The following is a 20,490-nucleotide window of genomic DNA, read 5'->3' on the forward strand; positions in this document are numbered from 1 at the left end:
GACCAAACGCTCCAGGAACTTCACTAAACACCTAATATTGCTATATTTTATTCCTAAACATGCAACCTTGCAGACAACAGGGTCATGATTTGAACGATGCAGCAGATGCAGTAGTACCGGACCCAAAAGTTGCAAGAGCTCCTCTAAACACATAATATTGCTATATTGGACTTTTAAACAGTCAGTCACAATTGCAGTTACCTTGCAGTTGAAAGGAACTTGATTAGAATGGTGCAGCAAGTGAAGCAGTTCTGGGGCAGCATGTCTAGGGACCCCACTAAACCCAGATTATTGCAAAATTTTGCTACTAAACAAGACAGTTACAATTCCATTTATCTAGCTCGCAATAGGGTCATGATTTGAATGACGCAGCAGGTGCAGTAGCACCTGGACCAAAAGCTGTAGCCACCCCACTAAACACCTAATATTGCTATATTTTACTCCTAAACAGGCAGTCACAAGTGCATTTATCTCTGAGGCACTAGGGGCATGATTTGAATGTTGTAGTAGGTGCAGTGGCACCAGGCACAAAAGTTGTCAGAACTACTCTAAGCACCTAATAATGCTATATATTACTACTATAAAGGCAGACACAATTGCACTTATCTTGCAGTTAAAAGGGGCTTGATTTGAATGGTGCAGCAGGTGCAGTGGCACCGGGGCCAAAAGCTCTAGGGATCCCATTATGTGCAGAATATTTTTGTATTTTACTGCTAAACAGGCAGTCACAAATGCATTTATCTAGTTGGCACTACGTCCCTGATTTCAATGATGCTGCAGGTGCAGTGACACCGGGGCCAAAAGTTGTCCGAACTCCGCTAAACTATTTAACTAATAAATAAGCAGTCACAAGTGCAATTACCTTGCAGGCACTAGGATCATGATTTCAGTGGTGCATTAGGTGCAGTGACACTGGGACCCAAAGCTCTAGGAACCCTTCTAACCTCCAAATATTGCAACACTTTACTACTAAACAGGCAGTCACAAGTGCAATTAACTTACAGGCAATAGTGTCCTGATTTGAATGGTGGAGCAGCTGAGTGGCACCGGGGCCAAAAGTTGTAATTACTCCTCTAAACCCCAAATATTGCGGTATTTTACTAATAAACAGGCAGTCACAAATGCAGTTATCTTGGAGTCACTAGGGCAGGGGTACTCATAGTACGGCCCGCGGGCTGCCAGCGGCCCGACAAGCCTTCCCTGGCGGCCCGCGGACCTTGCAGACATCGTACCTGTGCAAGCAGCGCCGGTTGCAGCAGTGCGGAGCTATGGGGGCCGGGCGATTCTTTTAAAAGCAAAGTCACTTGTTAATGAGGCTTTGTTGTATTTCACCTCTTCTTAGCGCCCCTGCATCTCCCCTCTGAATGAGTGGAGATGCGCGGGCGCTAAGAAGAGATGAAATACAACAAAGCCTCATTAACAAGTGACTTGGCCTTTAAAAGACCTGTGAAGTACTTGGGTGCGGCGGCTGTTTGTGTTCCAGGGAAGCTGACTCAGCGCCGGGTGAGGTGACGGACGGGGGGGCAGCAGCTAGTGAGAGCAGCCGGTGAGTTTAAAGCAGGAGGAAGACAGAGTGCGACAGAGGGAGGGAGAGAGGGAGAGGGGGAAGACAGAGCAGGAGACATGGAGGGAGAGACAGCGAGAGAGAGACAGACAAGTTGGGAGAGGGAGGGAGACAGAGGGAGGGAGGGGGACAGAGGGAGAACAGATGGAGAGGGAGGGAGACAGAGAGGGAGGGAGACAGAGGGACGGAGACAGAGAGAAAGGGAGACAAACTGATTGAGAGAGAGGGAGAGAGATAGAGAGAGGGAGGGAGACAGGGAGAGAGAGAGGGAAGGAGAGGGAGAGGGAGGGAGGGAGAGAGAGGGAGGGAGAGAGAGGGAAGGAAGGAGGGAGACGGGGGAGGGAGGGAGACAGGGAGGGAGACAGAGAAGGAGGGAGACAAACACAGTGAGTGAGGCAGAGGGAGAGAGAGAGAGATAGAGGAAGAGAGAGAGGGAGGGAGACAGGGAGAGGGAGGGAGACAGGGAGAGGGAGGGAGACAGAGGGAGACAGAGACTGAGGGAGGGAGAGAGAGAGAAAGGGAGACAGGGAGAGAGTGAGAGAGAAATAGATAGAGAGAGAGGGAGACAGAGAGAGGGAGAGTGATAGACGGAGAGTGATAGAGGGAGGGAGGGAGACAGAGCTAGATAGAGAGATAGATAGATAGATAGATAGATAGAGATGTGTGAATGCCGGGTCTGGTGGCTCAGTGGACGAAGGCAGCTGCTGCAGGGGCCTGTGTTCAACCTCATAGTCACAGTTTTTTTTTGTTGCTCTAGCCCCGCCCCCTCCCCCACTGCCCCCGCCCCCACCGGTGCGGCCCTCGGCCACAAACCACACTGTAAATTTGGCCCCCGAGAGAAAGTTTGTGAGTACCCCTGCACTAGAGGCATGATTTGAATGGGGCAGAAGGTGCAGTAGCACTGGGCCCAAAAGGTGTCAGAACTCCTCTAAACACATATTATTGCTATTGCATCAATTAATTCTATTAATTCCCACTTTCATTTCATTTTTCAAAATCTTTCTATTACTTACCCGTACTATACCACTAGCAAGAGGATAATACATTGCCTTTTTGTACAAAACAAGTCAAAATCCATTAACAAACTACTCAGTAAGGTACAACTTACAATAAAAAAACAGCTTATTATTAATCACATATGCGAAACCTAATGCATTTACCAATGTTTTTTTACATGTTGCAGTGTGGCTCAAAGTTTAAAAAAAAAGTGACCCGGCCAGCACTGACTGAGTCATAGGGCTTATTATTAATTTTTAAGCCATATTGCACATCAGCTCAACTGTGCAACATGCAAAAATAAATATTATTCCACGGGCCAGGAAGTTTTTCCTTTTGAATGTCTGAGAGACTATTGTACTTTTGAAAAGTAAACTGATTAATTACACATTACATTCTTCATCTGATATCTGTAGTGTACACAGAAAATAATTGTTTTTTTATGTATGTTTTCACTGTTGCAGTATGTTTTTAGTCTTTTCGTCAGAACTGAAAATGCAAGCCCGACATATTGGCTTTTCTAATTCTTGTTAAGTTTAACTTGGTATTGTGCCAATTAATGGCAAATGTTTGCATTAAGAATGTATTATAAAAGTAGAGTCTGGGTTTAGTGAGTGGAATTGTTGGATTTCTGCTAGAGATGTATGCACGCGTCATGCCTCACCAATAGCTTTCTCATTGCACTGATAAGCCATTTTGTTCTATTGGATCTGCTAAGCAGAGCACAAGTCCTAAAAAAAAGAAGTGTGGGGCTAACCTAATTAATCAGTATGCAAGTGGCATCACAGCACGTGACATCACGGTGCGTGACATCACAGCTTGTGACATCACAGGAAGTGGCATCACAAGAAGTGGCATCAGATCTTAAGCCCTCACATTTATGTTTAGCAGGTCTATCATGAGTACATTTGAGGACATTTCGAGTATACTTGCAAACCCTCCTGACTTAGGCAGATGATTCACACTTTTGTTAGCTTCATATAAACCAATGTTGCCTTTTGTCACCGTAAAGCTTCCTCTACCCATAGTGCTTTAAAAGAAAAAATAGTGATAATTTAATTATTACAACGCCTCCTCAGGGGCAGTAAGCCCTATATAAATGCTATTTATTTTGTGTAAATACTGGGATTGAACTGACATCTGACATTCTTAGAGTGCATGCATGTCTCCTTAAACAGAGCCTGAACAAAGTGAAAAGCTGCCTCTCAAGTATGTGTGAAGTGCTAACAAGGTCCTCACTGCTGCATTTGCTTCTAGGTGTGAGGCTCCTGACTGCTGTCAGCCAGGAGACTCGAACAAAAGGAGGCCTGATGACCCCTCAAATTTGGCCTTTGTTATGGGCCCAGCAGGAGTCAGAAAAGAGAGCCCCACCCCCGCCTGCAGGTTGTACCGAAAGCAGATAACAACATTCAGGCGCTACTGTAAGTGTTCCGGTGTGTGGAAATTACACCAGGACGAATTCAGCATCTTTTCTAGTGGGGCCCAACTTCTTGGCAGGGTGGACGACGTCCACCAAGTGAAAAAAGTGGTTGGACGCCGTCCACCCGCGTATACCCCCAACTCGTGCCCTGGTGCTAAGGTAATATTTAGTTTCTGCAGAGAGAATTGTTGCCACACATTTGTGAAAGCGGAGTGATCTGCTTCAATGCTGATTATGCAGCACGTCCTTTTCAAAGAAGTGCTCAGTCTGGTAAACGCAGAGTTATGAGTGTAGGGTTCTGTAGGTGTGTAGCCTGGGTGTGTTTTTCGTCTGTCTGTATGTTGCTCTGTTTGGCGTGCGGCAATGCACATGTGATCAACGTCAGCAAGCATGTGGATGTTGTGTGTCTATGTGCATGCTCCTAACAAAAGTAAACCTATTGGGGTAGATTTACAATCCCCTTGCGACATCTTTTCGACACCGTTGCGTCACTTCTGAGATGCAGTGGCGTCGTAAACAATGCACCACTATGCCACATATTTACAACGTGATGCATCTAGGGAGATGCATCACATTGTAAAGCCCTGCTCTACATTATACCTGTGTCAGGTAGAATGTTTGCAGGGGGACGTTCCATCGCAAGGAAGTCTCATAAAAGTGACGCAGTGAACTCTACAAGAGTTCGCTGAGTCACTTTTACAACCCCGCTGCGTCAAAACCTTACGCCTGCGTAAGGAATGATGAGGCACAGCAAGTATAGGCTGCCCCTGAGCAGTGCTGGAGTTGCGTCGCACTTGTGACACGAGTGCAGCACTGCGTCACCTTTACGCCGACAGATGTGTGACGCATCTGTCTATCCTTGCGCCACGGTGCGCTTCATTGTAAATGCGGTGCATCCATTGTGGCGCAAGGTTTTTTTTACGTCACGCAAAATAACTGTTGCATCCCTACTAATATGCAGGGATGTGCCAGTTATTGTAAATCTGCCCCATTTACTTTTTAATAATAGTTGAGGGTGAGGTGATGAGTGTAAATTAGGGAGCTCCTGTTACATTTGGAGTTGCCGATTTTGAATCCTTCACGGGCATGTTGGACAAGCTTTTGGAAGGTCCAGTTAAATCATCTTTACTTAGTAGTGTTATTTTGCAGTGCGAGTTGAGCCTCCTATCACTCTTCCATGTTTGTTACGGAATTATTGAGGCGGTTGTGGTCTCTCTGCTGTAATAGACATTCTTTTTTCGTCTGTGCTCAGCTTGGAGTCAATGATTTCTATTACTTTTAACATACAAATGGATGTATATTAGGTATAACTTCTAGTAAAAAAAATAACAGTCTGGTGGCGTAGCTAACGCTGTTTCAAAGGCTAGATCTATAAACAAACTAATTGGCAAATTACTTTAAAAAATGCAGTCACCTATAAAAAAAACTCTTTGTAATAATTTTAACAATGTTGTAAATCAACAAAAATACAATTCATTTGAAGAGATATAAAAACAACTCACACATTAATAGATACCTGTACAAATAACATTCTAAAAGGGTAAGCATAACAGATTCACAAGCACATAAATTACAAATATGTACATTAATAATAGTTTATTTAATGAAAACATGACTCATTGCACATTTATTATCACTGTACACAGGCACAACAGTAGGTAATGCCTGGGCTCCACAAACTCCTGCAGCACAATGGGAAGAATGTAGTGCCCTCGATGTGGTCTGCCCATTAAAGTGCTTACACTTATGATGATTGTTAGGATATATACATATATATATGTTCACAGAAAAAAACATAGGTTTCAGGGGTGTTATAGTTAGCAGGCCCTTTCACTCGTACAAAACCATAGAAATTCCTCCGTTATAGTTAGTTCTGCTAACTATAACTCGCGCGCCCGCAATGCACTGCTGATGATGTCACATATTGCATCATTCATGACATGGTCAGTGACAACACTGATGACATCACTGATGACATCTCAAATGACATCACTGATGACATCATCCAGTGAATGTAGTTTAGTTTGAAATTGAAATATGTATTATATATATATATACCAATCTGTATTGAAGATTGAGTGGATATAGAACAGTCTGGATGGAGGATTTAGTAGCTGTCTGATTGTCTGTTTAAGTGAGTAATTAAAAGTGTCTCACCTAATACATGGATTAGTAACTAAACTATGTGAATGTGTGCATCACTGTCTCTGTTGTATAACATGCTGCATCAGTTGGTCACTAACTACATGAGTGTGTATATTAGTTATTGATTAGTTGGGTGAGTATTTGTATGGGACACTGAGTTTGTGTGTGGTTGGACGGGGTGTGTGTAACTCTATGCATAGATGTGTGAAAGGTTGATTGACTAGGTGTATAGGTTTAAGAGTGCATGTGGAAACAGTTGTTTGGGTCACTGAGTGTTTTTATTTGTGTGTTGGTGAGCGAATATATGTTGTAGTTGTACATCTTCGACAATGTAAAAAAATAAAAGGCATTGTATGTGAGAGATGGTGTATATAAATAAGTATGTGTAAGAGTCAGTGATTGTGAGAGTAACTATATGAATTAGTGTATAATTGTAATGGTGATTTTTTAACATATTAACAATGAGTTACTATGTGTTTGAATAAATGAGGTATTGTTGGATAATTGTGTAAGTGAGTAAATGTAAGTGTGATACATTTTTTTCATGAGTGAGTAGGATGACTGCATAACCGACTAAGATGGCTGCTGATGTGTCAGTGTCTATATATGTGTATAAGTGCATTTGATAGTGTTCCATTAATTAGTGACTGCATGTATAAATGATTCTGTTTTTGAATGGGTAGTTGTGTGTGTAGACTTAGGAATTGCGATTCTCCTATTAACATGACCAGAGAATCTGGATTTCATTAAAGACACGGAGGCTAACATTATGCTTACACTTTTAATTGCGTCACCAGGACAGCCGCATACATCACAAAGGAAGTATTCCAAATAGAACATTAACCACAGTAAAAGGCATGAGCCCACAGTATTCTGCCTCTTTTAAATCGCGAAGAAAACAGGATAAGTTCGATAAAATCCTTTGAACTTAGTAAGTGAAGAGAAAACGTCTTGATGATGAAGCGTAGCAAGTCACAGAAGGAAGGACACCGAAGATGGAGAAGAAGGAAAAGACTCTAATCCAAAATTCTTTAGAGAGCATCTGCAAAAGAGAGAAAATTAGTGCAAGTATGACAAGAGCAAGAGACTGATGTCAAACAACAATGTATGAAAAACATAAGTCAGGTCAACAAGAACAAGTCAAGTCAACCAAAATCTATAGAATTGAACAATAAACATTAGAATAACTTCTATAGAAGCATAACAACCTCCAAAGGGAAAGAGGAGGGGGGGATATTGTTAGCCTCCGTGTCTTTAATGAAATCCAGATTCTCTGGTCATGTTAATAGGAGAATCGCAATTTCATTACAAGACCGGAGGCTACCATTATGCTTGTTGGTAGCTTTGTAATACTACATCAGACACATGCGGGATAGGTTTACAGTAATGATGAGCAAAGGTCCGAGCATTAGACCAATCAGCAGCCTTGAGGATATCATCCAACTTACCTCCGGACCAGAAGGACTTACTGGCCATAGCACCTCTGATAGAGTGTGGTTTAAAAATATTAAGATCGATACCTGCTAGGTTCATCACAATTTTAACCCATCTAGAGATAGAACTGGAAGAAACAGGTTTATGTGGTTTAACGAAGGAGATGAGCAATTGGTTTGCATTAGGAGGTCGAAGAGAATTCATTCTAGAGTCTTATTCTTTCATACAGTCAACTACACAGAGTTTGGGATAATCATCAAAACGAGGGTAAAAAATAGAATTGGACATGGTCTTCGTTCTTCTGAAGAGCTCAAAGTTTACTCCGAACATGTTATAAGATCTATTAGATATCTCCAAAGCCTTGACATCAGAGACGCTACGACAGGAAATTAAGCAAAGTAAAGTAGCTAGTTTAATAGAAAGTTTTTTATTGTCTAAGAGTGAATTAATGGGCCAATCTGAAAAAAGGTCAAGGATTAGGTTCACATCCCAAAGGGATTGATATCTGGGTCTAGGAGGTCTTCTGAGTCTGATACTTTTAAGGACCCTGCAAATAATTGCATTTTTACCAATAGTTTTACCGTTGACGAGGGAGTGGCCAGCGGAGATGGCAGATCTATAACAATTGATAGATCTATAACTAAGGCCTCTTTCAAATTGTTCCACTAGAAAGTTGATTATGTCAACGATAGGTGCCTGAACGGAATCCAGATTCCTTTCCAAGCACCAACGAACCCAAGATTTCCAAATGTTGTTGTATTGTGTGTGCCAGGGGCCCAGGATTCGCCGAGGAGAATTGAAGCTGTTGACGAAAGTCCTGAGAGATCATTGGATCTCCTGACACTCCAGGCAGGAAGGTTCAGTTTCCCTGATTGAACCATGGGGTGAAGATGACCGTCTATGTCTGTAAGAAGGTCCGCAAGGAAGGGAATTAGGAATGGGGAGTCGTAGCTCATCTCTAGGGCAGTTGGGAACCAGGCTTGAGAGGGCCAGAAGGGAGTGATTAACACGATTGAGCATTTGTGGAGTCTGACTTTCTGAAGCACTCTCTGAATCATGGAAAAGGGGGGAAAGGCGTAGCTGTTTTTGCCTTGCCAAGATTGGAGGAAGGCGTTCACTGCCAGAGCACCCGGATCTGGCATCCAACTGTAATAATTCATGATTTGGAAGGTTAGTCTGCTGGCAAAGAGGTCTAAATCCAGAGGTCCCCAATAGAAGTTGAGGGAATTGAAGACGGATACGTTGAGTTTCCAATCGCTGAAGTCCAGAAGGAACCTTGAATTCCAATCTGCCGATACATTGGATTTGCCTGGGAGATATTCGGCTCTTAAGGCGATTTTGTGTTCCAAACAGAACATCCAAAGTTTCTTGGCAAGATTGGAAAGGTCGGCAGATTTGGTTCCACCTAGACGATTTATGTAGGCGACGGCGGAGATATTGTCCATTTTCAGGATGATAGACCTGCCCTGAATGAATTGTTTGAAACTCATCAGGGCGTAAAGACCAGCTGTCAATTCCAGAAAATTTATATGATGTAAGGATTCTTCCAGAGACCAAATTCCACCAGTATTCTGGCCTTGAAAGCATGCTCCCCAGCCATGAAGGCTGGCATCTGATTCTAAAACGAATTCGGGAGTTGAGCCAAAAATTGCTTTCCCATTCCATGCCTCTAGGTTGTCTAACCACCAGGTCAGTTCTACCTTGGCCTCCTGGTCTAGCGAGATAAGGTCTCCGTACCAGAGGCCCGATTGAAGGGCCCTCGCTTTCACCCTCTGAAGTGCACGATAATTTAGAGGGCCTGGGAAGATGGCTTGAATCGAAGAGGAAAGGAGACCTAGTAATCTGGCTAGTTCCCTTGGGGGAAAACTCTGAAGTTTTAGGATATGTCTTATTTCTTTTTTTATTTTGGATATCTTTTTTGGAGGAAGAAGTAGAAGACAACTTGTGGTATCTACTGAAAAACCAAGAAATTCCAGTTTTTTTGAAGGTGAAAGGATGGATTTTTCTCTGTTTATAATAAACCCCAGGTTTTCCAAAAGGTCCATCACAGTATTTAGATCTTGGAGAATTTGACAATGGTCCTGAGAGAGGATGAGGATATCGTCTAGATAAAGTATCATGCAAATACCTTTTCCTCTTAAGCAGGAAGCGATTGATCTCATTACCTTGGTGAAACACCAGGGGGCTGAAGAAAGTCCGAAGGGGAGAGCTTTGAATTGGAAAAGACGGTTTTTCCAAAGAAATTGAAGGAAGGGTTGGTGGGTTTTGGCCATAGGAATCGTGAAGTAGGCGTCTTTTAGGTCTAACTTTACAAGCCAGTCGTCTTTTAGAAGTAAATCCCTCAGAAGGTGAATACCTTCCATCTTGAAATGTCTGTAGACAAGGAATTTGTTGAGGGCTCTTAAATTTATGACGGGTCTCCACCCTTTGTCTTTTTTCTTGACAAGGAACAGGGTGCTGATGAATTTTAGCATCTCTAAGGGGACTTCTACTATAGCACCCTTCTGAAGCATGGAGGAGATCTCCTCCTCTATAATCTTTTCCTGATCTAGGGAAAGAGGCATTTCTTTTGGGAAAGAAGATTGGTAAGGAGTTTGGATAAAGTCTATCATGAATCCCCTCACAGTATTTAAAACCCATGGGTCTTGTGTTATCAGCTTCCAGTTGTTGAAAAAGAGTTTGAGTCTTCCACCCACCTTGGGGATAGGAGGGTGGGGAGAAAAGGTAGAAATTATACTCACTTTGGTTGCTGTTGTCGGTAGATGCTCCGCGGGATCTGAAGCTTCTTGAGCGAAACCCTCTTCCTCTTTGCGGAAAGAATTGGGGAGTGTTTGGGTTGAAGAAACCCCTTCCGCCAAATCCTCTTCCTCTAGGATAGGGCCTTCTGTTGAATCGGCCGGAAGACTGGCCCCGTCTACCGGCCCTTCCGAAAAGGTTATTAGAGTTAAAAACTCTCTTCATATTCTGATGTGCTTTATCAAGGGCTGTGAACGTAGAAACGTATTTGCCTAGGGTCTTAAAGAGGTCTTCCCCGAAAAGCAATCCTTTAGGGTTTGCAGAAGGTTCTTTGTCTGCTAGATCACTGAGTTTCGGGCTAATCTTGGTTAGAACTACTCTTCTCCTCTCAGAATTCAGGCTGGCATTAGCGTTGCCTAACAGAACAAGGGCTCTCTGACTAAGTCCTCTAATGAGTTCTGTGTCGAGGGGAGTGCCATTAATATGGCTTTCTTCAGAAATATTAATGATTCTTGCTAGTGGGCCCAGAATGTCGAGGACCCTATCTTGGCAGCCTTTTAAGGATCTCTCCATGCCCTTTCTAGGATCTCTTCCGAGTTTGAAGAGGTACTTGATAAGTTCTGGGTCAAGATTAGGAGTCTGGCAAGTCTTATCTGCAATGGAAGGTCGAGAGCATTCAGCTCTTAGTAGGTTCCGAACATCTCTATCAAGGGGGTTTCTCAGCCATTTGTTTATAAATTTGCTCACGTGATCGTGAGGAATCCAATCTGAGCTCCTGGGGTGTTTAATGTTGAGAGGAGAAAACATCTCTTGGCCCAAAGGGTCTAGGATGGTATCTTTTGAGTGAGAGAGGTCTTTATCTAGAGAGTTGAATTCGAGATCGTCTTGATCTAGGTCTAGGACATATTCGTCCGGTGAGTCAGAGGCGTCATCAATATAGAGATCATCATCAGTAGCGAGGTCATTTTTTAGAGCACTTTGATATTTTGTGCCGCAGGGGACACCATGATATTTTATGCCGCTGAGGACACCTTTATGTATTGTGCCGCTAGGGACACCTTTATATGTTGTGCCGCTAGGGACACCCAGGGAAAAAGAGGTACGATGACTTCCCGTAAAAGAAGAGGTACTAGCCCCTTCAGTGCTCTTGGGGAAAAATTCTATGTTTTTACTTTTTTTGGCTCGTTTTCCCCTTGTGTGAGTGAGATCATCATTAGGGAGAGTATGTTGGTCAAGGGAGGTAAACTCCTCATCAGATAGGAAGGATCTTTTAGAAGTCATCACTTTAGACAAGGTCTCCAACATACATGATCTCATTTCCTCGTGAATGATGTCTTTAAAAGCCTCATTATTTAAAGTGGGGGTAGGCGCACTAGCCTCTGCTTCGTCTGAGTCGAAATCAGACATGATAGATGAAGGTAGAGATAATATTATTTATTAATTAAATATTAATATGTAAAATGCTCTCACTCTCTCTTTTTTTTTTTAATATAATAATGGGGATAATAAATAATAATATTAAGTTATATATATATATTTTTTTTTTATTAATTAATTTTAAAAATCCGGCTTGAGAATTAAGTTTGAATAAGGAATATCTGAAAAGCCTATTAGTTTCTAAATCCTTAGTGCAATTTTGTTATTTAATTAAAAAAAGGGCTTAAGCTGAAGAGAAAACGCTGGATATCAACTGTCCTCCTCCTCCGGTGATCGAAACGCGCTCGAGCGCGATCACCGGAGGTTGTTTATGGCCTGGTTGCCATGGCCCGCCTGACGCGTGTATTGCAGGCTGAGAGGGATTCGAGGAATGATCCTTGGCAACACGACGACGTTAGCGTCGCATTGCCAACGTCCATTCCTCCATTAGGGAAGGGGAAAGGTGCCGCTGTAAGCCCCCGAAAGGGCAGAAAGACGCAGGAAAGCAGAGCGCACCGTGGGGCGGGCTGCGGGAAGTGAGATCGACTATGAGCGGCGCAAAACAAAGAAACGAAGGAAACAGCGCAAGGTAGGGTCCAACCTCCATAAATTGGAGGCGGGAGGGAGAGAAACTGTGCCGAGGGAGGGGGGGGGGCGAAGTCCCGAAAGGAATCAAATGGGGGGCGGGAGGCCCAAGCGTGTGAAGGTGCAAAGGCACGAAGAAAGAACATAAGATTGCGAGCAGGCAGGGTATAGAGGTAGATGACACCCAATAAGATACATCAAAATAGGTTAAAACATCGCATGAATTGAGCAACACAATATAAAGACAAGTTAGACAAGGTATCACAAGAGAGAACTTATCTGTCCTGGAGCCGCATTTAAAAGAGGCAGAATACTGTGGGCTCATGCCTTTTACTGTGGTTAATGTTCTATTTGGAATACTTCCTTTGTGATGTATGCGGCTGTCCTGGTGACGCAATTAAAAGTGTAAGCATAATGGTAGCCTCCGGTCTTGTAATGAAATCAGTGAGTGGGTATGTAGTAACTGGTATTGGTGTGTCAATGGTTTCAAATATGGTACTCTGTATTTTACAGTGAGTGATGAAAAGTTATAACAGTGTATGATGAGGTATATCAGATTGTCACGTGGATGATGTCATCAGTGATTTCATCAGTGATGTCATTTGAGATGTCATCAGTGATGTCACTGAACATGTCATAAATGATGCAATATGTGACATCATCAGCAGTGCATTGCGGGCGCGCGAGTTATAGTTAGCAGAACTAACTACAACCGAGGAATTTCTATGGTTTTGTACGAGTGAAATGGCCAGCTAACTATAACACCCCTGAAACCTATGTTTTTTTCTGTGAATTTCTAAGGTTTTATAAATGCTAATTTCTATCTATAACGTCTCTGAAACCTATGGTTTTTCTCAGTGAATTTCAAAGGTTTTTTAAATGCTAATTTTTAAGTGTGATAGTAGTTATACCTATTTTTTGTACTGCTTTTCTACAGTTTTTTAACTGTTCATTTATAAATATTTTATTCATTAAATAACATTATATATATTTCTGAAAATTGCAAAGAAAAACATAAAAAACAAATTCAAACTGAAATATTGATACATTTTTATGTTTTCATTTTTTATTTTAATATATTTATATTATTGTCTTTAAAAAAAATAATCCATAATTGTTTGGAAGTCGCGCACTCAAAGCGTACACATCACGGTGGGTGCGCGGATTCTAGGCGCTATTTTAGATAAGTCGTGAAGGATCCGCGTACGGTGTGCGACGGCTGCGTGTTTTTCAGTTACATCATATACATTTAATATTACGTGATGTGCGCGATTGGTATGCGACCAGTCCGCGACTCCTGCTTGCGCGCATTCGCGACACATGCGCATTACGGTACGAGATTCTTGCGCGGTGGCGGGTCCCGCATGATGGCATATATGTGCTGGGGCGTGCAGGGTGCGCAACTCCCGCAAAAAAACTGTTATGTTCCAAAATTATATGTATGTGTCTTTAATATACATATTAGGGCAAGAGATTAGTCATAAAAATAACATATTTGTACTTATAATAAACATATTATTTTTAAATATATTTTAGCGAAGTTGGGTGCGTGCATCGTGAGTGCAGAGAACCAGGTCAGCAGAGGTGCTGTAGAGCCAGAGAAACCAGGTCAGCAGAGCTGTTGTAGAGCCAGAGAACCAGGTCAGCAGAGCTGCTCTAGAGCCAGAGACCCAGGCTAGCAAAGCTGCTCTAGAGCCAGAGAACCAGGTCAGCAGAGCTGCTCTAGAGGCCGAGAACCAGGTCAGCAGAGCTGCTGTAGAGCCAGAGAAACCAGGTCAGCAGAGCTGCTTTACAGCCAGAGAACCAGGTCAGCAGAGCTGCTCTAGAGCCAGAGAACCAGGAAGCAGAACTGCTTTAAGCCATAGAACCAGGTCAGCAGAGCTGCTTTAGAGCCAGAGTACCAGGTCTGCAGAGCTGCTCTAGAGGCAGAGAACCAGGTCAGCAGAGCTGCTCTAAAGCCAGAGAACCAGGTCAGCAGAGCTGCTCTAGAGGCAGAGAACCAGGTCAGCAGAGCTGCTGTAGAGCCAGAGAAACCAGGTCAGCAGAGCTGATTTAGAGCGAGAGAACCAGGTCAGCAGAGCTGCTTTAGAGGCCGAGAACCAGGTCAGCAGAGCTGCTGTAGAGCCAAGAGACCAGGTCAGCAGAGCTGCTCTAGAGCCAGAGAACCAGGTCAGCAGAAGTGCTATAGAGCCATTGAACTGGGTCAGCAGAGCTGCTTTAGAACCAGAGAACAAGGTCAGCAGAGCTGCTGTAGAGCCAGAGAAACCAGGTCAGAAGAGCTGCTTTAGAGCGAGTGAACCAGGTCAGCAGAGCTGCTTTAGAGGGAGAGAACCAGGTCAGCAGAGCTGCTTAAGAGCCATAGAACCAGCTCAGCAGAGCTGCTCTACAGGCAGATAACCAGGTCAGCAGAACTGCTTTAGAGCCAGAGAACCAGGTCAGCAGAGCTCTTTAGAGGGAGGGAACCAGGTCAGCAGAGCTGCTTTAGAGCCAGAGAACCAGGTCAGCAGAGCTGCTCTAGAGCCAGAGAACCAGGAAGCAGAGCTGCTTTAGAGCCATAGAACCAGTTGAGCAGAGCTGCTTTAGAGCCAGAGAACCAGGTCAGCAGAGCTGCTCTAGAGGCAGAGAACCAGGTCAACAGAGCTGCTGTAGAGCCAGAGAACCAAGTCAGCAGAGCTGCTCCAGAGGCAGAGAACCAGGTCAGCAGAGCTGCTCTAGAGCCAGAGAACCAGGCCAGCACAGCTGATTTAGAGGGAGAGAACCAGGAAGCATAGCTGCTTTAGACCCATAGAACCATGTCAGCAGAGCTGCTTTAGAGGGAGAGAACCAGGTCAGCAGAACTGCTTTGGAGCCAGAGAACCAGGTCATCAGAGCTGCTCTAGAGGCAGAGACCCAGGTCAGCAGATCTGCTTGAGAGCCAGAGAACCTGGTCAGCAGAGCTCTTTAGAGGGAGAGAACCAGGTCAGCAAAGCTGCTTTAGAGCCATAGAACCAGGTCAGCAGAGCTGCTCTAGAGGCAGAGTACCAGGTTAGCAGAACTGCTTTAGAGGGAGAGAACCAGGTCAGCAGAGCTGCTTTAGAGCCAGAGAACGAGGTCAGCAGAGCTGCTCTAGAGGCAGAGAACCAGGTCAGCGGAGCTGCTCTAGAGCCAGAGAACCAGGTCAGCAGAGCTGCTCTAGAGGCAGAGAACCAGGTCAGCAGAGCTGATTTAGAGCGAGAGAACCAGGTCAGCAGAGCTACTTTAGAGCCAGAGAACCAGGTCAGCAGAGCTGCTCTAGAGCCAGAGAACCAGGTCAGCAGAGCTGCTTTAGAGCCAGAGACCCAGGTCAGCAGAGCTGCTTTAGAGGCCAAGAACCAGGTCAGCAGAGCTGCTGTAGAGCCAGAGAAACCAGGTCAGTAGAGCTGCTTCAGATCCATAGAACCAGGTCAGCAGAGCTGCTTAGAGGGAGAGAACCAGGTCAGCAGGTCTGCTTTAGAGCCAAGAGACCAGGTCAGCAGAGCTGCTCTAGAGCCAGAGAACCAGGTCATCAGAAGTGCTTTAGAGCCCTGGAACTGGGTCAGCAGAGCTGCTTTAGAGCCAGAGAACCATATCAGCAGAGCTGCTCTAGAGCCTAGGAACTATGTCAGCAGAGTTGCTCTAGAGCCAGAGAACCAGGTCAGCAGAGCCGCTGTAGAGCCAGAGAAACCAGGTCAGCAGAGCTTCTTTAGAGGGAGAGAACCAGGTCAGTAGAGCTGATTTAGAGCCAGAGAACTAGGCCAGCAGAGCTGCTTTAGAACCAGAGAACCAGGTCAGCAGAGCTGCTTTAGAGCCAGAGTACCAGGTCAGCAAAGCTGCCCTAGAGGCAGAGAACCAGGTCAGCAGAGCTGCTGTAGAGCCAGAGAAACCAGGTCAGCAGAGCTGCTTTAGAGGAAGAGAACCAGGTCAGCAGAGCTGCTTTAGAGCCAGAGAACTAGGCCAGCAGAGCTGCTTTAGAGCCAGAGAACCCGGTCAGCAGAGCTGCTTTAGAGCCAGAGAACCAGATCAGCAGAGCTGTTGTAGAGCCAGAGAACCAGATCAGCAGAGCTGCTCTAGAGCCTAGGAACTAGGTCAGCAGAGTTGCTCTAGAGCCAGAGAACCAGGTCAGCAGAGCCACTGTAGAGCCCGAGAAACCAGGTCAGCAGAGCTGCTTTAGAGGGAGAGAACCAGGTCAGTAGAGCTGCTTTAGAGCCAGAGATCTAGGCCAGCAGAGCTGCTTTAGAGCCAGAGAACCAGGTCAGCAGAAGTGCTTTAGAGCCATAGAACTGGGTCAGCAGAGCTGCTTTAGAGCCAGAGAACCAGGTCAGCAGAGCTGTTGTAGAGCCAGAGAACCAGATCAGCAGAGCTGCTCTAGAGCCTAGGAACTAGGTCAGCAGACTTGCTCTAGAGCCAGAGAACCAGGTCAGCAGAGCTGCTGTAGAGCCAGAGAAACCAGGTCAGCAGAGTTGCTTTAGAGGGAGAGAACCAGGTCAGTAGAGCTGCTTTAGAGCCAGAGAACTAGGCCAGCAGAGCTGCTTTAGAGCCAGAGAACCAGGTCAGCAGAGCTGTTGTAGAGCCAGAGAAACCAGGTCAGTAGAGCTGCTTCAGATCGATAGAACCAGGTCAGCAGAGCTGCTTAGAGGGAGAGAACCAGGTCAGCAGGTCTGCTTTAGAGCCAAGAGACCAGGTCAGCAGAGCTGCTCTAGAGCCAGAGAACCAGGTCAGCAGAAGTGCTTTAGAGCCCTGGAACTGGGTCAGCAGAGCTGCTTTAGAGCCAGAGAACCATATCAGCAGAGCTGCTCTAGAGCCTAGGAACTAGGTCAGCAGAGTTGCTCTAGAGCCAGAGAACCAGGTCAGCAGAGCTGCTTTAGAGGGAGAGAACCAGGTCAGTAGAGCTGCTTTAGAGCCAGAGAACTAGGCCAGCAGAGCTGCTTTAGAGCCAGAGAACCAGGTCAGCAGAGCTGTTGTAGAGCCAGAGAAACCAGGTCCCCTCTTAATACCTATGTAGAGAACATGTTATGTTATGTTATGTTAGATATATTTATAACGCGCGATAGTTACTCCAAGGAGTGTCCAAGCGCGAAGCCAAGTGAGGAGAACTGAAGTGAGAGGCTATGGAAACAGATGGGTTTTAAGGAGACGTTTAAAACAGAGTGGGTCCTTAGTGTTGCGCAGGAAAAAAGGGAGAGCATTCCAGGCCGCGGCAGCTTTGACCGCGAGCGAGCTGCCCCCGATCCTGGACCGGGAGAAACGCGGAACCTTGGCCAGCAGAAGGGCTGAAGAGCGGAGAGCTCTGGTCGGGACATAAAAGGCAAACCGCCTCTGCAAATAGATGGGACCCAAGTTGTGGAGGGCTTTGTGGGCAATGACCAATGCTTTAAACTTAACCCTTTCAGCCATGGGCAACCAGTGCAGGGCACGAAGATGCGCGCGGACACTGCTACTTCTGGTGATTCCAAGGAGGAGCCTTGCGGCTGCATTCTGGATCACTTGTAGTTTGTTCATGGAGTAGCCAGGTAAGCCCACATACAGGGCATTGGCATAATCCAGGCGGGAGAGTAGCAGTGCTCGAACAACCGTTTCCTTGGCAGTTCTAGGGAGAAGAGGGAGAAAACCCCTAAGAACCTTAAGAAGGCCAAAGCAGCCACCCGAGACCTTCTTCACCTGGGCCGAGAATGACAGATTATCCTCAAACCAGACTCCAAGATTTTTAAAGTATATGTATGTGTCTTTAATATACATATTAGGGCAAGAGATTAGTCATAAAAATAACATATTTGTACTTATAATAAACATATTATTTTTAAATATATTTTAGCGAAGTTGGGTGCGTGCATCGTGAGTGCAGAGAACCAGGTAAATAAAATATTACGCTCTCAGACTTTTATATTATCAATAAGATCATGCATAAAGCAAGAGGCTGAGTCTGTGGTATCAGATTCATAAAGGGCTTTATTCCAATAACTCGAGTCAAAGGGAGAATATTTCCATCACCAAAATTGGATCTGGACGGGGCTGAAAAGTATTCTCAATATTCTCAAAACATTATTCACAGAGTACAGTATATATACATTTCTCAATTGTACGTAAGCAAGAGAGCAAGAGAGAATGAGATAAGAGCATGTGGGCGTGTAAGTAGGCGTGAAGGTGGGCGTCCATGTGGGCGTCCACTTGATGATAATGGGTAAATTGTCATGTGTGGGTGGATACCTGGAGATGATTTCGCAATGTCAGCAGAAATACTTGGCAGAGATGCGCGCGCAGCAGCATGACGTGTGATAGACGTGCAACTAGAGGGAGAAAGGGACTTGACATTTAGCTCTACATGTGGAGACAAAAGTCTGGGGTTATGTCAACCTAATCCCAAATCATATCTAATATCCTATGTTTAAAGAACTGTGTTATCCACAAGGGAAGGGCTCTCGGACAAAATCTATTCTATACTGACTGTGAGTGCGTGTACAAGCGTCTAAGTGTCTATATGAGATGCAAGGGGCAGAAACTTTCCATGGTAACAGGGCTATGAATTACTTGCATGAAGACAGCGAGGCCGGGCCCTTTTGCTCGGTAGCTGGAAGAATGTTTACTTAAACTACTAGACAGGAATGCATCGGCTGAGGAGCAAAGTAGATAATTCGAAGGTGAAATACGGTTTCTTGGCAGGCAGGCAAAACTGGCCGAGGCAGGCACCGTTAGCCGCACAGGGAGTAGGACAAAGTTCATGGATACAGATGCGAGCTCAAGCTGAAGCTGTCAGAGGCAGAGAGCAGGGAAAGGCTTGAGGACAGAATCGGGCCTACTCGCCTGAACTGTAAAAATGGAGTAACTGAGCCATATAAAGTCGGTGGCTTTTCATACTTAGGAAGCGAATATCCAGCCCATTCATGGCGGATCTGACAGAGGACATGTTGACGGTGGACGCACATGTGTTTGCGTCATCAAAACTGGAACTGGAGGGAACATACATGTACTTGTGACATGCACATAGAACCGTTGGGGTCCAAGATAGGGGACATAACTGACCAGGAAAATCCACATTTCCACATTCCCTCCTTGTCCCCTACTTGCCCTTCAAGAGATATCAATCTTCATCAATCCATTGATCTGTTCATATAGCATCATTTGTTCTTTCTTCTTCTTCCGTGATCTTGAATGAAATCTTGGTGGTGGAATACACGATGTGGCACACAGACCACAGATCGCTGGTCCACATTGTAGACATAGACAGCAACTGAATAGTATGAGAAGGCCAATACCTAGGAAGGATAAAACTCTCCATCCCCAGGCTGATATCACACTCCAAAACCAACTGGACCAAGTCCAAGTGCCTGGGTTCTGGTGTATCTGGTTTACAATCTTATGAAGGCGAGTTATGGCTTTATATACAGATGGCGAATTTTCTGGTATGAAAAATGCAACAGCTTGATTTGATGACCCTACAAGCTCCGCCCCTATCGGCCAGGATAACGTCAAGGACAAGACTATTTTGAAGCACAACAATCCGCATAGCAGACTGCTCTTCTGTTAAATTGCCTAAGGCGGAAATAGTTTCGTTCACTACTGCTTCAAGGGTTCTGGTTAATCTACGTATCAGCTTACTATTGGTAACTGTACCTATATAGGGAAAGAAACCTTTATTGAAATCTGTGTATTTTTCCCATGCTGCTTCAGTGTAATCGACAATTGGGAGATCTCTCTGCTGTCTATTGTGTACTAAATGAGTATTTCTATGATAATCAGGAGGAGCTAGGAAAACAGGTGGTAGGAGGAATGCTATGTAACAGGTACCATCCCAATCTAGAGGTAGGCGTATATATGCGGTCTGGCCACATATAAAGTAGGAATGACGAGAAGCTCTAAATGTAGACTTGCCTTGATCACTGAATTTTATTACAGTGGTGCATTTACTATGGCCCATGTGTATGGAGCCATTCTTTCTTATACATAATTCCCCTTTTACTGGGAATACTGACATAGTGGGCAGAATTAGTTCAACTTCGGATTCGACATTCAGAATCATAAGATTAGGTGTAAAATTACCTAATCCATACACTTCATTTTCTAGATCAGTTCCTATTCTACTGGGGTGACCCTCCTTATCAGGGTAACAGACTTTGAATAAAACTAGATTCAGATTTCCCCATATCCAATGGTGTTGATAAACTGCTGTGTCTGAGTCTATGGAATTTAGTAAACTAAACCA

At 44.7% G+C, this 20,490-nt stretch overlaps 1 protein-coding gene across 1 annotated transcript in view; it reads left to right on the forward strand.

The window, feature by feature from the left end:
• Positions 1–3,906: 3,906 nt before the first annotated feature.
• LOC146809994 (uncharacterized) overlaps positions 3,907–20,490 on the forward strand; it is a 612,993-nt gene continuing 596,409 nt past the window's right edge. Inside the window, exon 1 of the mRNA XM_085616870.1 lies at positions 3,907–3,981. The gene's annotated coding sequence lies outside the window, so the exon portion shown is untranslated. The remainder of the gene's footprint in view (positions 3,982–20,490) is intronic.

This window comes from Triturus cristatus, chromosome 7 (genome assembly GCF_964204655.1).
Source record: "Triturus cristatus chromosome 7, aTriCri1.1, whole genome shotgun sequence".
Lineage (NCBI taxonomy): Eukaryota > Metazoa > Chordata > Amphibia > Caudata > Salamandridae > Triturus > Triturus cristatus.